The sequence below is a fragment of the Ambystoma mexicanum genome, chromosome 5p (genome assembly GCF_040938575.1).
Source record: "Ambystoma mexicanum isolate Mex_15411 chromosome 5p, UKY_AmexF1_1, whole genome shotgun sequence".
In the NCBI taxonomy this organism is placed as follows: domain Eukaryota; kingdom Metazoa; phylum Chordata; class Amphibia; order Caudata; family Ambystomatidae; genus Ambystoma; species Ambystoma mexicanum.
This window is the reverse complement of record NC_090930.1, coordinates 229,075,975-229,091,462: the sequence shown is the minus strand read 5'-3', so window position 1 is coordinate 229,091,462 and position 15,488 is coordinate 229,075,975.

Here is a 15,488-nt window from a genome sequence, read left to right as displayed (position 1 = left end):
TGGTGACATGTTGACATGAATGGTGGTATTACATTGCAGTGCATGTGTTCAAGGCCTAGACTAGTGGGTGCATGGCCGAAGGCCGTAGGCCATGCACTCAAGCGCCTAGGACTCTAGGACACCCTCAGCAGTAATGCATTTTTGACTGTGCATCAGTTAGAGCGTGGTGACCTGTAAGGAATGATTGTGGAGCACATATTAGACACCATAGAGCAGCAGAAGTGAACTGCCATGCATGTATGTCTGGTTTCGCAGGTGAGGTCACTGTTACAACATGGTACATTTTTTGATTTGTGGTTGGAGATGGTGCAGTGAAAAGTCATGCAGTGTGGGCACAGGGTGCTGTGTTTGCATACTGTCAGTATAGAAGAGGTTATAGTTGAAGTGCGGTAAAGGTTGTGATGTGTGGTTGGAGATGGTGCAGTGAAAAGTCATGCAGTGTGGGAACTGGGTGCAGTGTTTGCATAATGTCAGTATGGGAGAGGGTATGGTGAAAGTGCAGCTTATATATGCCTGGATACTATGCTGTGTGCAGATTTGTTGAAGTAGGTCCAATTTTGTGAAAATGTTGTGGTTAGTGACACAATACTTTGTGAATGGCTGTGGTTAGGGGTGGTGGAGGCTGTGCTAAGTGTGTGCATTCTGCTAATTGAGACCTGTTTTTGTGAATGGGTATTTTATGGTGTGGGAGAGTTGGGGAGAAGTGCTGCTACCTATGTAGCTTACACTTGTGCATATTGTTAGCTGACCACATGGGCGCATGCATGGATCCATAGTGGTGTGGGCAAGGGTGGACTGTTGTGTGCATGGCCAAAGGAGTGCTTGGTGCACCTCAGGATCTTTGTGGATACTGAAATAGTGCATCATTTAGCAGAATATTCTGTTGGAGGGGCTTTGGAAGCAAAGGGACTGTGCACTGATGGTGTTTAATGGTAAATATGGAGTATTGTACAGAAGTGATAGTGTTTAATGCAGAGGTTCAGTATGTGATTGGTGCATGCATGTTTGAAAAGTTCACAGCGGCCAATGAGGGAGTGATGGAAAAATGCCAGTGCAAAGGGAAGAAGAGGGTGTGGTTGAAGTGTAGCTTATATATGCTTGGTTACTATGCTGTGTGCAGATTTGCTGAAGTAGTCCAAACGTTGTGAAAATGTTGTTGTTAGGTTGGCAGTGACAAAAATCTTTGTGAATGGCTGTGGGTAGGGGTGGTGGAGGCTGTGCTATGTTTGTGGATTCTGCTAATTGTGACCTGTTTTCATGAATGGGTGTTTTGTGGTGTGGGGGAGTTGAGATGAAGTGCTGCTACCTTTGTATGTTAAGTTTGTGCATAATGTCAGCCGCCCACATGGTCGCATGCATGGATCCATAATGTTGAGCTGGGTGTGCGCAAGGGTGGACTGTTGTGTGCATGGCCAAAGGTGTGCTGGGTGGGCCTTATGATCTTTGTGGATAATGAAATAGTGCATCCTTTAGCAGATGTTTCTGGTGGAGGGGCTTTGGAAGCAAAGGGACCATGCACTGAGAGTGTTTAACAGGAAATATGGAGTGGTGTACAGATATGATAGTGTACAATGCAGAGGTTCAGTATGTGATTGGTGCATGCGTTCTCGAACATTTCACAGCAGCCAATGAGGGAGAGAGTGTTGGAAAATGCCAGTGCAAAGGGAAGAAGTATTATGTCTGCTTAACTGGGACATGGCCCTCACGGTAGCAGGGAAAGCGCACATGCCACATCTGGCACTTGGATCCATTGCAAATGGAACTGTGGGGATTCTCCAATGAGGTGTCGAGGGTGTGGTTCAAAGGAATGGGCGGTGATATATTTACCCAAACTTCGATGCAGTGTGGGTGGCAGAGACGCTGAGTGCTGATAGTGGGTGATACCTTTGGGCACGATCTGCACAGCTATGCATTGGAAAGAGACTTTTATACTGACTTTCAATTGGAAGGAGTGCAGGCTTTTTGGGGTACAGTGTATGAGCGGGATTTCGAGTGCATGGATTTCCTTTGCACATGTGTGACCTCTGTTGGTACTGTTGATGTGGTGGTCATGCATTTTGGAGCACTACATTTGGGGTACATGTCATGCTCATGTTTGCTTGCTCACATAAAGAAGTTGATGACAGCAGTGATGCAGATGGTTCCTACTGCCAAGGTGATTTTCTCATCGAAAACACCAAGAGGAGCATGGGACCATGCCTGTGTAATTTGTCCTCAGCTAGAGGTCGGGAGATGTTGGATAAACAGAAGCATGTGTGACTTTATGTGTAGTGCTGGGATGTTCTGCACTGACTATCCAAGCATTAATAACCAGCAAGATTTCCAGTGGTTTCAAGGAAATTGTATTTTTTTTACCTCCATTGGCAATGGTATTTCGTTTGCCACTCTGCAAAATGCGTTGCAAAGAATCCTGTAGAAATGTAAGAGAAGCGTTCATCTTCAGTTGAGATAAATGTTAGGAGGAGAAGCAAACAGACAGTCAGCAAAAGAGAGAAAACAAAATGTATGCACACAAGTACTTAACAAAAACACAACAAACACCCCCAAAAAATATGTGTTTTTAGAGACAGTACTAAAACACAATCCCCTATCCTTTCATCCAGAAGAAAGACATCTACCACTATCTGATTGTGTGCAGAAGCAATTGACCCTGAGGGATTAGGAGGCGGGTGAGTGAAGAGCTGCCGAAAACAGATATTTAGGAAGTGAGAGTGCAAGGTATTGAGGACCCAGGGACCAGAAGGCCTTCTGCATAATGTACAGGGCTTTCCTTTTATTATTTGCAGCCACTGGGTGCAGACACTTTAGTCCAGCAGAGATACCATCCCTGGCATTCAGGCCAAGGAAAAGTTGTGCAGTCTTCTTATGGATGAGTTGCATAGGCTGCTGAGTGGAAGCTGGCAGATTTAAAAAGAGGCTGTGGCAATAGAGCAGTGCACAAAGAACTACAGCCGTGCACACACTGACCTTTTGGGAACTGACTTTAAGTTGGTAAAATACATTCAGAGGTGGGTCAGTGGGGAACACATTGTGTCACATTGTCGGAAGGAAATAAGAGAGTTCCTGTTTCACTAATACACTTTATGATATGTGTAAATGAAAATGTTGCAAGCAAATACCATTAAACTGCCACTTCATGGTAGGAGATTGGAGGAAAACCAGTATGCTTTTCAAACACGTAATGGACACTTAGAGACAGAGATCGTCTGCAGAGGCTCTTATAACACAGCTGTAAACATAATGCCAAAAACATGTTCATACCTTTCTTTTGTGGAGATGGGTGCTCATGTGGATGAATATGCATGCACAAATTGTGCAATGTTTGACTGAACTTTCCACTGGACGTGCTTTCCAATAACATCACACTTGCATGCTGATTTTGTAACGGTACATATGATGTCTTGTGGCAAACTGGTAGTTTTAGATGCTGTTGTCTTGGATGGCATTGGTGGATGCATGTGTGACTACTTAACAATACCCAATAAGGGCGTGGTGGGAAGAGGATGGATGATAGTGGAAAGGGAGGAAGGACTGTGCATGCTTTACTGGGGCACGGCCCTCACGATTCTTTGGGAAGGGCACATGCCACATTCAGCGTTTCTTACCATGCTGGCCAATGAAATGGCACTGTGGGGATCATCCAATCAGGTACTGAGGGTGTGGGTCACAAGAAGGGGCGATACTACTGGAATTCATTACTCTGCATAGTGAGGCTGGCATGAGAAACACATTGGGCCTCATTACACAGACGGCGGTAAGGGTTAACGGTCACCGTTAATGGCAACGGTGACCGTTAACCCTTGCCGCCGTACTACGAGGTCCCTTTGCGGGTTGGAGGATTTAACGCCTGCTTCTTGCAGGCGTTAAAATCCAACCCGCTAAGGGACCTCGGAGCTAATTACGGCACCGCAAAATTGCGGTGGAGTAATTAGCGCCTTCCCCATTTCCATAGAGCCCTATGGGGCAGAAATGGGAATGGGGAAGGGCAATGGCGGAAAGGGGATTTACCGCCCCTCCAACCTTGGAATGGGGCGGTAAATCCCCTTTCCGCCAAGGCGGTGCCGGTATTTTTTCGGCATGAGCCATGGCGCTAATATCGCCATGGCTCACCGCCTACCGTGTAATGAGGCCCATTGTGTTGACTTTGGGTGATGACTTTGTGATAGATCTGGACACTTATGCTCAGGAATGAAACTTTCATGGCAATTTCGGATGGAAAGCAGTGGACACATTGTGGTGCGCTGTCGATGACCTCATATGGTTTGCTGATATGCCTGCACTTTGCAGAGAAATGGACAGTTCCGCTACTGTGTATGTTGTTGTCATGCACTGTGGCGGGTTGCAATTGGATTACGTGTCTTGTCTACGTTTGCTCCGTCGAATAGGTTTTCTCCATTGCCCAAGTGGTTTTGTCTGCCATACCACCAACAACAATATGGACCACTCATATTGGCTGTTGTACCCAGCAAGAGGCTGGAAGGTGTCTGATTAACAGAAGCATGTCTGATTTTATGTCCACTCGCCACATGTTTTTTCTTTAACAATTACATCATTAGTTCTGCAAATGCGGAATTCTTCCAATCAAATGGCATTTCATTGTCGTCCATTGGTAATGATGTTTTGTTCACTCATCTCCAAGATGCATTCAAAAGGTTCCTGTCAGATTCTGAGGACGAATAGAAAACACACAACTGTATGAAACTAAAAACAAGCTCTTTCTCTGAAAGTAGATAATAATATTTTTTAAAAACCAACAGCTCTTTTCAGAGCCTCCCCTACAAACAAAGCCCTTACCCTAGTTGACATTTCTTCCCCCACGCATGCACGCATCACCAAAGCCTCATCTGGGGATTTTCAGGCCGGTGGCCATGGAAATGGGACTATGGAGGTTGAGGGATTGTGCAACAACGTTTCAGGGTGTGGTGTGTAAGCTGGGGATTGTTGTACAGAACTGCTAGTGTTACATGGTGAGCACACGTGCCATAATCTGCGTTTCTGACCATGCTGGCAAAATGAAATGCGACTGTGGAAATTGGCCAATCAGGTGGTCAGAGTGTGCGTCACAGGAAAGGGCGGCCATATTTTGTTTCATTTCTCTGTGTAGTGAGGCTGACAGTGATGGCGAGATGCACAGTTTTCATAGTGGGTGATCCCTTTGTGCTAGATATAAATTCACCCGATGTAGAAGTGCCTTCACTCACTACAATTTCATCGGTCGATTCACGATTCTCCAGTGAGTCCCCACAGTCAAACAGCACTCAGCGGTGCACTCCGATGGTGCCTGTGCACTGGTGAGTGAACCCAGCTAGTTTTAAAGTTTTTAAGGCATTTAGGGGAGTGGCCAACAAGTTATGCAGCAGTTTAGGAGCAAAAACAGTCCAAAAACAGTCCAGGTTATTACAATTTCATCAGCCAATCTACACTTCTCCAGAGAGTCCCACAGCCAAACAGCACTCAGCAGTGCACTCCGTTGGTGTGCATGCCTATCTAGTTTTAAAGGTTTTCTGGTGGTTAGGGGCATGGCCAACAAGTTATACAGCTGTTTAATGGCAAAAACAGTCCAAAAAAAAGTCCAGGTTATCTCCACAAATCTATTGCAAAGCAGAGGTGCTGATATCTCGAACTGCCTTCAACCATCGATTCTGAGAAAATCCAATAAATCATCCACAAACATGAAGATCCATCAGGAATCCAATGCAATGTCAATTAAATGCATTGGAGATGGTAATGTCCATGGCACTATGTACTGTAATGTCTTGGATTCAATAGAGGTTCTCTGGTCGTACGACGATGGGTGGCATTAATTCCCTTTTATAGGCAACTCTTGGTCATCGATCAATAATGTCTGGATGATTAAAGTGAGCCATACCCTCACAAAATGGTAATAAGGTTACCCCCTTTAACCCACAAACTGCATACCAGGAAACTTCCACTTCTTCCAATCGAATAGTGATTCAATGTAAAGCTTCAATGAATGATCCAAGAATCTCCCGACATCCACAGACTCTGCTTCCTCAAAGCCAAAGCCATAGCCATCTTCACTGCACACAACAAAGAAAACACTTTCTGCCCTGTCTTCCTGTACATCACAACCACAAAACCTGATTGGCTAATCCCCTGATGTCCGTGAGCCTCATGACTGTCTGCGGCCTCCGCAGTCCCTTTTCAATGCCAGGCAACCTTAAAGGACCAGGATGACACCTCCGATGACCGCCGACACCCGCAGTGTCTGTGGATTCCGTAGCACAGGACAGCCCTTCTACCCTGTTACTTTTATGTTTGTAGCACTCCCTTATTGTCTGTTTTCAAACAGTCACACACCCATCCACCTACACCAAAAACTACTGTGAAACTCTCTAAGATGTCTATTTGCAGATTCAACAACATCTGCATCTAACAATACACAGTACAGGTATGCTTATATTTAGATATTACATGGCCCATGGTAGTGGGTGTGTAGTTATGGTTAAGTTGCTAATCCCATAGGAAGAGCACTTTTTGAGCGGCTTATAACTTCTCTCCCCCTTGATGAATGCTCACCAAACTTTGCAAAAAAAAGTATATGGCACACTCTGAATTTTTTTTGCAAAGTTTAGTGAGGTTTGGTGCAGGGGGGCAAAGTTATAAGGGATGTCCCACAATTTATTTTTTCCCATAGTTTTCTAAGATAATTAGTCTTGTTGTGGGTTGTTGACACATGGGTAGTGTCATACCATTTACGTCCAGTTTGTCTGTGGAGCAATTATCAATTATTGGATGCATTTCTTTTTTTAAAATGTTTTCATTGAACAGCTTCCAAGAATTGGCAACAAGGACATACAATTGACTTTTGTATGTGCTAATTTTTACATGACATCAGTAGTGCATGCGTTATGCCATAGACTGCATGGATGTGCCGAGTTTTTAATATTGATTGTGCTTCATGAGATAGTACACCAACTCTCATACTTTTTAAAAATGTTGGCATATGTGGCATCTGCAGACTGGCGCATGTTTTATGTTAATTCTCTGTATTGGAAATGTTGCCAAAGGTTGACATTTCCTATGCTGCCAACAGTTTTACGACAGAGTTTGTGCCCTAAGGTTTTAAAAATAGGTTCACCTTTCACTGGTATCAATTGAAGAAGATCTCCGAAAACAATAATGTGTTTTCCTCCAAAGAGCTCTTTGTCATCTGTTTTGAGTACCTCTTGTAATCTGAGGTGAATCAAAGCCAACATTAGGTTGGAGACCATGCTCACTTCATCTATCAGTACCATTTTCATTTGTTTCAAAACTCTGCGTAGTTCCATTGCAGCTTCTGTAGAAATTTTGTAATGATCTAATTTGTTTTGGTGTTCTACTGGAAGGAGTAGTAATCGGTGTAAAGTGACACCGCCTATGTTGTAGGCAGCTAAACCTGTGTGGGCAGTTACAACAGTTGACAGATTGTTGTTTGTCAATTGTTGAAGGAACTTGCTGATGATTTTGATTAAGAATGTTTTTCCTGAACCCGCTTCACCACTGACGTATAGCAGTATAGGTTTGTAATTTTGGCAGGTACAGTTTTTATTTTCATGTTGTACACCATGTTCAATTTGTTTTGTTACTTCTTGGAAAATGCTACGCTGCTCATTGTTCAGTTTTGATTTCAGTAGAGTGAAGTCTTCTGTATTTTCTTCATAGTGACATATGGTATTTTCTACTTCTATCATAGCTAATTCTGCTTCATTTGCTATTAGTGGTTGTACCAGTGGTTCTTGGCTTCCTGTTATAGAAGGTTGACTACTGTCAGGAGTGTCCTCATCTAGTTGGGCCAGGAGTTCTTCTTTGTGTTGCTGAACATTGTTTTATACTGTGTAAGTTTACATCTGTTATTGTGCTTTCATTTGCTTTGAAAGTGTCTTCATAGGAGTCATAGATATCTAGTAACTCTTCTTATTTTCTCCATGGTTTAAAAAGTTGTAGTAGGGACATGTAATACCGTTCTGTATGATGATGAGTTTTTAATGACAATTTGATATGATTAACTAAGAATTGTTTGGTAAGTTTCACTAAGCTGCATTCACAACTTATCACTCTGTATCTACCTTTGTTTTCATCTGGTTTTATATTATTTTTATATGTGAAGTTTTGGGCTATGTGGTATAGACACATGGTTTCCAAAATGGTACTCCTGTTTGGGTAGTATGTGTCTAGTAAATTGTTTTTCAAAATGTCTTGGCTGTTGGGATCATGTTTGGCTATTGTTTCTATGTCCTCTGATGATTTGATAACTCGTTTTCTAGATTTAGCAGGACCAACACTTATCCATAGTTTATTTTCAAATTTTCCATACAAAGCAGTACCGGTTAAATGGTCTGCAGCTTCATAGCAGCCACATTCTCTATGAGAGAGCATTTTTATCCCTAAGCTGTACAATTTCTGTGACAGTGTTTTGTCATCCCAGAGGTCTTGAAGCTCTGTTTTTTTCTGCTTTGTTTATGTAGGCTGTAACATATCATGCAACTGCAGTGGAATTGTCTGCAATGTACTGCACATCTATGTGTGCATTCCAGAAGAGGGCAATTATTGCATTGTAATCATTGATATATTTAGCTTCTTCTGTTCTTTTTATGTAATATGTGTTCTTGTGTGATTTACCTTTGACACTATGTCTAACTGAAGACATGAAGTTGTTTACTTGACCTGTTGCTGTAACTGGTCTAGGGAAACCAAAACGGCCTTTGGTGTGGTATTTCCCTTTGTTTTTATATTTGCAATGACAATATTTCCCACATTTCTGTCTTTGAAATTGTAAAATTCGTGCATGAAGGTCACTATGGGCCTCATTACGACCCAGGCGTTAAGGGTTAACGCCGTCGTTAACCCTTAACGCCTGATTTTGATTTTAACGGCTGCTTTTAGCAGCCGTTAAAATCCATGGCGCTAACCTGCCATGATGCTAATTACGCCACCGTAATTTACGGTGGCGTAATTAGCGCCTTCCCCACTCCCATTATGCCCTATGGGGCAAAAATGGGAATGGGGAAGGGAAAATGGGAAATGGGGATTTACCGCCCCACTCACCTTGGAATGGGGCGGTAAATCCGCCATCCACCATGGTGTAAACATAGTTTACACCATGGTGGTAAAGTTGGCCCAATTAGCGCCTGGGTCGTAATGACCCCCTATGTGTTGTTTGTGAAGGGATTTCACAAGTGACATATTTTAGGATGAACTGCAAAACAGTGACATTACTATCCTGACCAAATTTAGGAGCATCTTTAATCCATAATAGCATGTGGATGTGTGGTGCTCCTCTGGCTTGGTATTCCTTTCTCCAAAAGAAGTGTTGAACTTCTCTGAGGGGAGGAACAGTCTTATTACAAATAAACTGTAGCATAACAATGAAGCAATGATGGAAATATCTTGATACATTTAAATGATCTAGAGAGCAGAGTTCTCCTGGTGTTTTTATATCTATGTTTGTTTTATTTTTGTTTGCTATGCGTAGGAAATCGTGTAAATCGTCGCATGCATATTCTGCACAACTTAATGTTACAAACCAAGTGGGTGGGCCAAGGTTTCTTATCATACAGCGTACATCTCAGTGAGGTCAGAACCAGTATTATTTTGTACCACGCATGTTTGCTAAAAGATTTGTAATACGTGACTGTAAAACCTCATCTTTTTCTTGCACTTTTTGTAATTGCATAGCTGACATATTTTGAAAATGGGTACCTGATTTTAATGTGTGTGCAACTCCATAGCATAGAGTTGCTAGTTCACTTTCAAAGAGAAGGTGGAATATATATTCCACGTTGTGTCTGAATCTGGGGTCATCAGAATACATTCGTAGAGAGCGATATTCTGATGCTGTTTTCTGTGTATCAGCCTACCTTCCTCCTTTTCCAGTAGTAAAGAGTAGCGGAAAGGCCCGTGCTTCTATCCTTTTTACCCATATGCTGATTGGAGATCCTTTGCCTTGTCACATTTGATATGTTTCAAGTGCATCATCTATAGCGTCTTTAGAGTGTAAAGGATACATTGTATAATGGTCTAAAATATCGGATTCTCTAGTAGGATTTAGAAGTTCAAACTGACCAATTTCTGGTGATTCTTGAATTATTTCAATGGTTTCTCTCAGGTTTTCTTCAATATAAATTTCTTTGGAGTATTCATTGTTGATTTTTAGATATTGCAGGAATTGTCTAACTTTGTGTAAGTTCACAAGTTGTTGCGAAATATTTTTGTCTTTTGTAGGTACGCCATTTACTGAGACAATTAAAGATTGATCTATTGGCTGTTGCACTTGTAGAGTGTGTACATTTTCTGTGAGATCTAATGGTAAATAAACTACTTTGCCACAAATGCCTTTGACTAATTCAGAGGGAGGTAATTTTGCTGTTTTTTGTTGGAGGCATATTATTGCTTGAAATGGGTGCTCTGTTTGAATTATGATGCTCTCATATAAATTTAGTTGTTGCAGGGGTTTTGGTAGTGGGAATAATTCCAAGTTATTTGTGATAGCACAAGAAGGCGTTTGGTTGTTGTCAAGTTTTGCAGTGCAGTAACTGCAAATTATTAAGCAGTCAGTAATGTCATATTTGTTTTCTGCTATAAGGTAGAGAGCTAATTGGAACCATTTTGAATCTTCATTGTCTTCTATTTTGTGCATTATGTCTATAGTTATTTTGGTAATTTTATAAGAAGTCCTGTGGCAACACATGCACATATGGTTGGGTACTTCAGCGGAGGTACTTTTAAACTTTAGTATTTCTTTGTTGCATGTGTTTAAGAGAAGGTTGCTATTTCTACAGTAGATGCTAGTTTATTTCATTTTGTAAGTGGCTTTCAAATCCAAAATACTTTCTCTGGATATGGTCTATTTCTTGAGTAGTTGTTTGGCTGTACCATGTAGAAGATTGTTATTTAAGTTTGCTAGTGCTAAAGCAGGACTTTTAGCATAGTAGAGTTTTTGGACTACATTTCTTATAGTTGAATTATGTATTGGTATAATTTCGATATGATGGAAGGTGCTTTTGCAAATAGGTCCTGAAATGTAGGCTAATGAATGTCCTTGTAGTCATGTGTATTTGCTCACTGGACAGGCATCCATATTTTATAGTAATTTCATTTTGAATTTGTCTTTGCTTTTTACATACTGATTGAGAAACTGATGTAAAGATTTGAAAGATTTTTTGGCAATGTTACACATTGATGTGCACAGCCATTTTTAGACTGGACGTTTTGGTTCAGTAGATTGGGGAGGTGATACTGAGTTTTCTGGAGATATTTTTGTGAGCAGAGTTTCTTGTTCCATAAAGGTGTTATTATGTTTTTCATGCCCTCGTCCACTGCTATGTATGGCAACTGGGTTTGTTCGCTTTTGTTTATATGCTTCTTCATTAAAATATGCTTCTGTGGTCGTGGTGTGACTCCATTCACCTCCACAGATATTTAAAAATTTATTTCTGTTGACATTTTGTTTATTGAGAAGTCTTTTTTGTAATTTAGTTATTAGTTTTGTTAGTGGTTTCATTCTGTTCAACACTAAAATTAATAACTTTCTTTTGAGAAGAAGTGCACTGTCTATCAACGCTTCTAAGATTACTTTCCTACAATAGGTTTGAAGTGTTGAACCTGGTTTCTCTCCTGTTTTTATAAGATTTTGAAGGACTTTGTGACAGAACATTTTGGCTAAAATACTTTTCTTGGTATACTTACTTTGTACTATATCAAGATTTATTTTGAAGAAGTTTTATTTGTACTGATAGTTGATTTTCTGTTAATTGTTTTTTTTTGGGTTGTTTTACTTTTTGATAGAGGAGGCAAAGTTTTTGTACTAGAAACTTCTTCTGTTTCACTACATGACTTTATCAGCTGTTGTGTTTCAACTTTTTTTTTACAAATTCTGCTATAGATGGATGTTTATGTTGGAGACTTTTCTTTTCATTTGCTCTACTTCTGCGTTCCTTTCTACGGAGTTGCTTTTTGATAGGCATGCTTTAGGGTCTGTTGAAAAAAATACAGAAGGTATGGGTTGGGGTGTTCTTCAATGCATGTGTGTTGTGTGCATGAGTGTTTGAGTGAGATGATGAAGACGTATGTAATGGTGTGTGATTATGCATTGGGATGTACAACTACTAGGGATGGGTATTCTTGAATTAATGTGTTAATAAACTGGGGTTCAGATGACAGAAAAAAGTAAGTGGAGAAGTATAAATAGTATATCTAAAGATATACAATTAAAATAGTTGTTTCTTCTACAACATCTAAATTCTAGTGGCTGAGTTGGGTAATTTGTGTGGCGAAAAATATGAATTTGTGGGCCATTCTGCCAGTAAATCACTGCTTAAGACGGGAGGATTTTTGGTCAGAATAGTGCAGAATCTCTAATTCTAGGCACAGAATTAGCATGAATTAACATTAGAGTATGTTTGAATAATAATTCAAATATTATGGTAACATACTTACTTTTTTTCTAAAATGAGCAGTTTTCTTCTTACTTGTTCTTTGTAATTCAAATTTGGCTGCTTATTTTCAGGAGAATGGTCTTCACTGCAATTGTAAAAGAAAGAAATTAGTAATTCGGTTTGTATATAGCAGTGTTTTTAATTTAGACATAGATTTTTTTAATTGAAATGCTCAGCGCCTTCTTCAAAACCATTAAAACTATCGTATGACTAACTGTACGAAAGAAAATATCTTTACTATGGCTTGTCAAAATCATAATGTACCACTGTATACCACTATTCCTGTAACTAAGCTTTTCCACATAATACTGAGTCCATGTGATTGCCTGCTTTTCCACGTAAGAGGGAGTCAATGTCATAGCCTGCTTGTCCCACATAAATGTAAGTAATTATATAAACTAAAAAAATTAAAACCAAGTATGTGTTTGTACACAAATATTATTCTTTGAGATTTGATGATAGAGTGTGCATGTAATTTTGTTTGATCATATGTAGTCTATATATTTTATTTAAAAAATGTTAGTTTACCATTATTTGCGTGTGTGTGTGTGTACAAAGAAATTAAACGGTATAAAGGTTTGTAAGTCACAGTTCATTTTAGGAGAATGAAAAAATGATTGTAGATTCATTTTACAGATTATACAAGGTAAAAGTCGGTTAGAAAATGTGTTCATGTACTGTATAGAAAATATGCATACCTGTAGTTTGTGTTCATGCATATGGATATGGACGAAGCTGCAAGTAGAAATCTTGGAGACTTGTCTAGTATTTTTCGTAGATCGTGCTTGCCAATGGTATGAGACTTGTAGTCCGAGAGATTCACCGTACATTTGCAGTGCTGATCTATGATGATGGGGTTACATATAGAGGTCTTGGATTTGATTGGTGGATGGTCATGTGATTTCTTAGCTACATCCAATGAGGAAATGGCACAGAGAGTGAAGTGGAAATTGTAGAAGGGCTGTCCATGTTACGATATGTTCGTGAACATGGCCTTAGTTCTAGGACACTGCGTATTACATCCGGGGAATTTGGGGTGGGAAGGCATGCGAATGAGATTGAATGTAGCAAGGGATTGGTCAGTAAAGTTTAGTGAGTGTGTTGTGCTAGGAGAGGTTTTCTCAGATATTCTTTTTGCTGAGAGAAGAACAGATAGCTATGGCTGAGTGTTTTAAAAAACAGATTGTGTGGATTTTGGGAGACTCGTGGATACATTGGTTGAAGGTGCATACAGAAAGCTGTGGAGTATCTATAGATCTTGGATTCCCACATGTGGAAGTGCACTGGCATGGATTGTATGGAATGAATTGGCTGGACATGCTACCTCTGTGTGCAACTTTGAAGATTGAGGAACATCCAGACATAATTGTAATTCATTGTGGAGGGAACAGTTTAGGACATGTGTCTGGAATTTCTTTGCAATTTGCAATGAAAGACGGACTTCAGAAGATCATGGACATGTTTCCAAACTACAAAGTAATTTTTTCACGGATTGCACAGAGACAAATGTGGCTTTGTTCTTTCTCATGTGGTCCACAAATGGAGAAAGCAAGGCGTAATGTCAATAAGGCTGTTTGTGCCTTCCTAAGAGATTTTGGCATGTCCTCTTTTCACAATGAAAATATTATGTTTCGTAGAACATACATTTTTCGCAGAGATGGAGTCCATCTTACCTATGCTGGCAATCAGATTTTTCTGAGAAATGTACAAAATGCATTGCGACCTTTTTTAGAAATGCAGCATGCATTTCGAAGTAGGTGTTAAGTATTTATAATTTTTGTCATACAAACACCTCCCAAAGGCTATTTTCAGAGCCACCACTTCCTCCCAGAGAAAAATGCAATGGTTACAATAGGGTAGCATCCCAATTTTTGTTTATGTTCGCGAACTGTCCGCAGACTTTCAAGAAATAGAAAGGGCCCTGTGTTATTTATCTTTACTTCTGTTTTTTAACTGTGAAAGCCGGCTCTGAAAAGAGCCTTATTTTTTTTTATTTTGTATTTTTTTTGTTTTTTTACACACACCACACTAGGAGAGGAGGGGAAAGGAGGGTAAAGGGGGGACACCAACCACAGGGATAAGAAAGGGCGAGCTTAGAGAGGAAGATGTAGAGTGGGTTTTATTTGGGGAGTGAGCAGGTCTTCTCATGCTCTGAGACAATAATCTGAAAAGCACTGCGAAGTCGCTCCCCCTTGCTGAGTACTGTGTCACAGTACATACATAAAAATGTGACCCTCGAAAGGTAAGGGTCATCAGAATTATGTATGGCCTGTGAGGCAGCTTGAGGAAGACGCTGTCCCAGAGTGGTGTTCCTTGTGGTGACAGGATCAGAAACGGAGGATGAAGTGGAGGCAATCAACCTACTACGCTCTTCGCAAGGTGGAATGAGTTCAGGTGTCGCTTCATGGTCGTAGTCCCAAAGCTATACGAAGCATGCCACCTGCGACTGAGTAGGTGACATGGTTTGCACAAGCCTTAGGACCATTCCCATGAACGGTAAACAACCGCCACACCCAAGAATCATGCAGAGGGCGGGTAGGAGGGTTTTCCTCTACCTCATTCTCGTCATCCTCTTCTTCCTCCTCTGTATCCTCACTCCTGTTCCCCTCTTCAGGCCCTTGGGAAGGTGGTTGTGGTGGAAGGGGTGGGGGCGGTGCTGAAGCAGAAACAGCACCAGGTGGCAGCAGTGGAGCCACAGAAGCCATCAGGTTGAAGATGGAAATCTGCAGGTTGCAGCAAAAATCTCTATGCTCTGTAGAATAGCCAGAAACACAATGAGAATGAGCTCTAGGGTGTGGTCTTTTATAGGGGTGCTTGTGCGCGGTTCGCGGACATGCGCGCCGTCCGCAAGACAGATCGAACACCAAAAAAGGTTCAAAATGTCACAAAAACTATGTGGAAACTTAGGATTAGTATGTGGGATTTGTGGTATGTTGAGTTTTCAATGAGAAATATTGTGGATTACTTGGAAATGTACTTTTAAAGTGTTCGGGGACACGAACAGTGTCCGCATTCAGAACACGCGATCAGCGTGGGCACGGTCACATGATT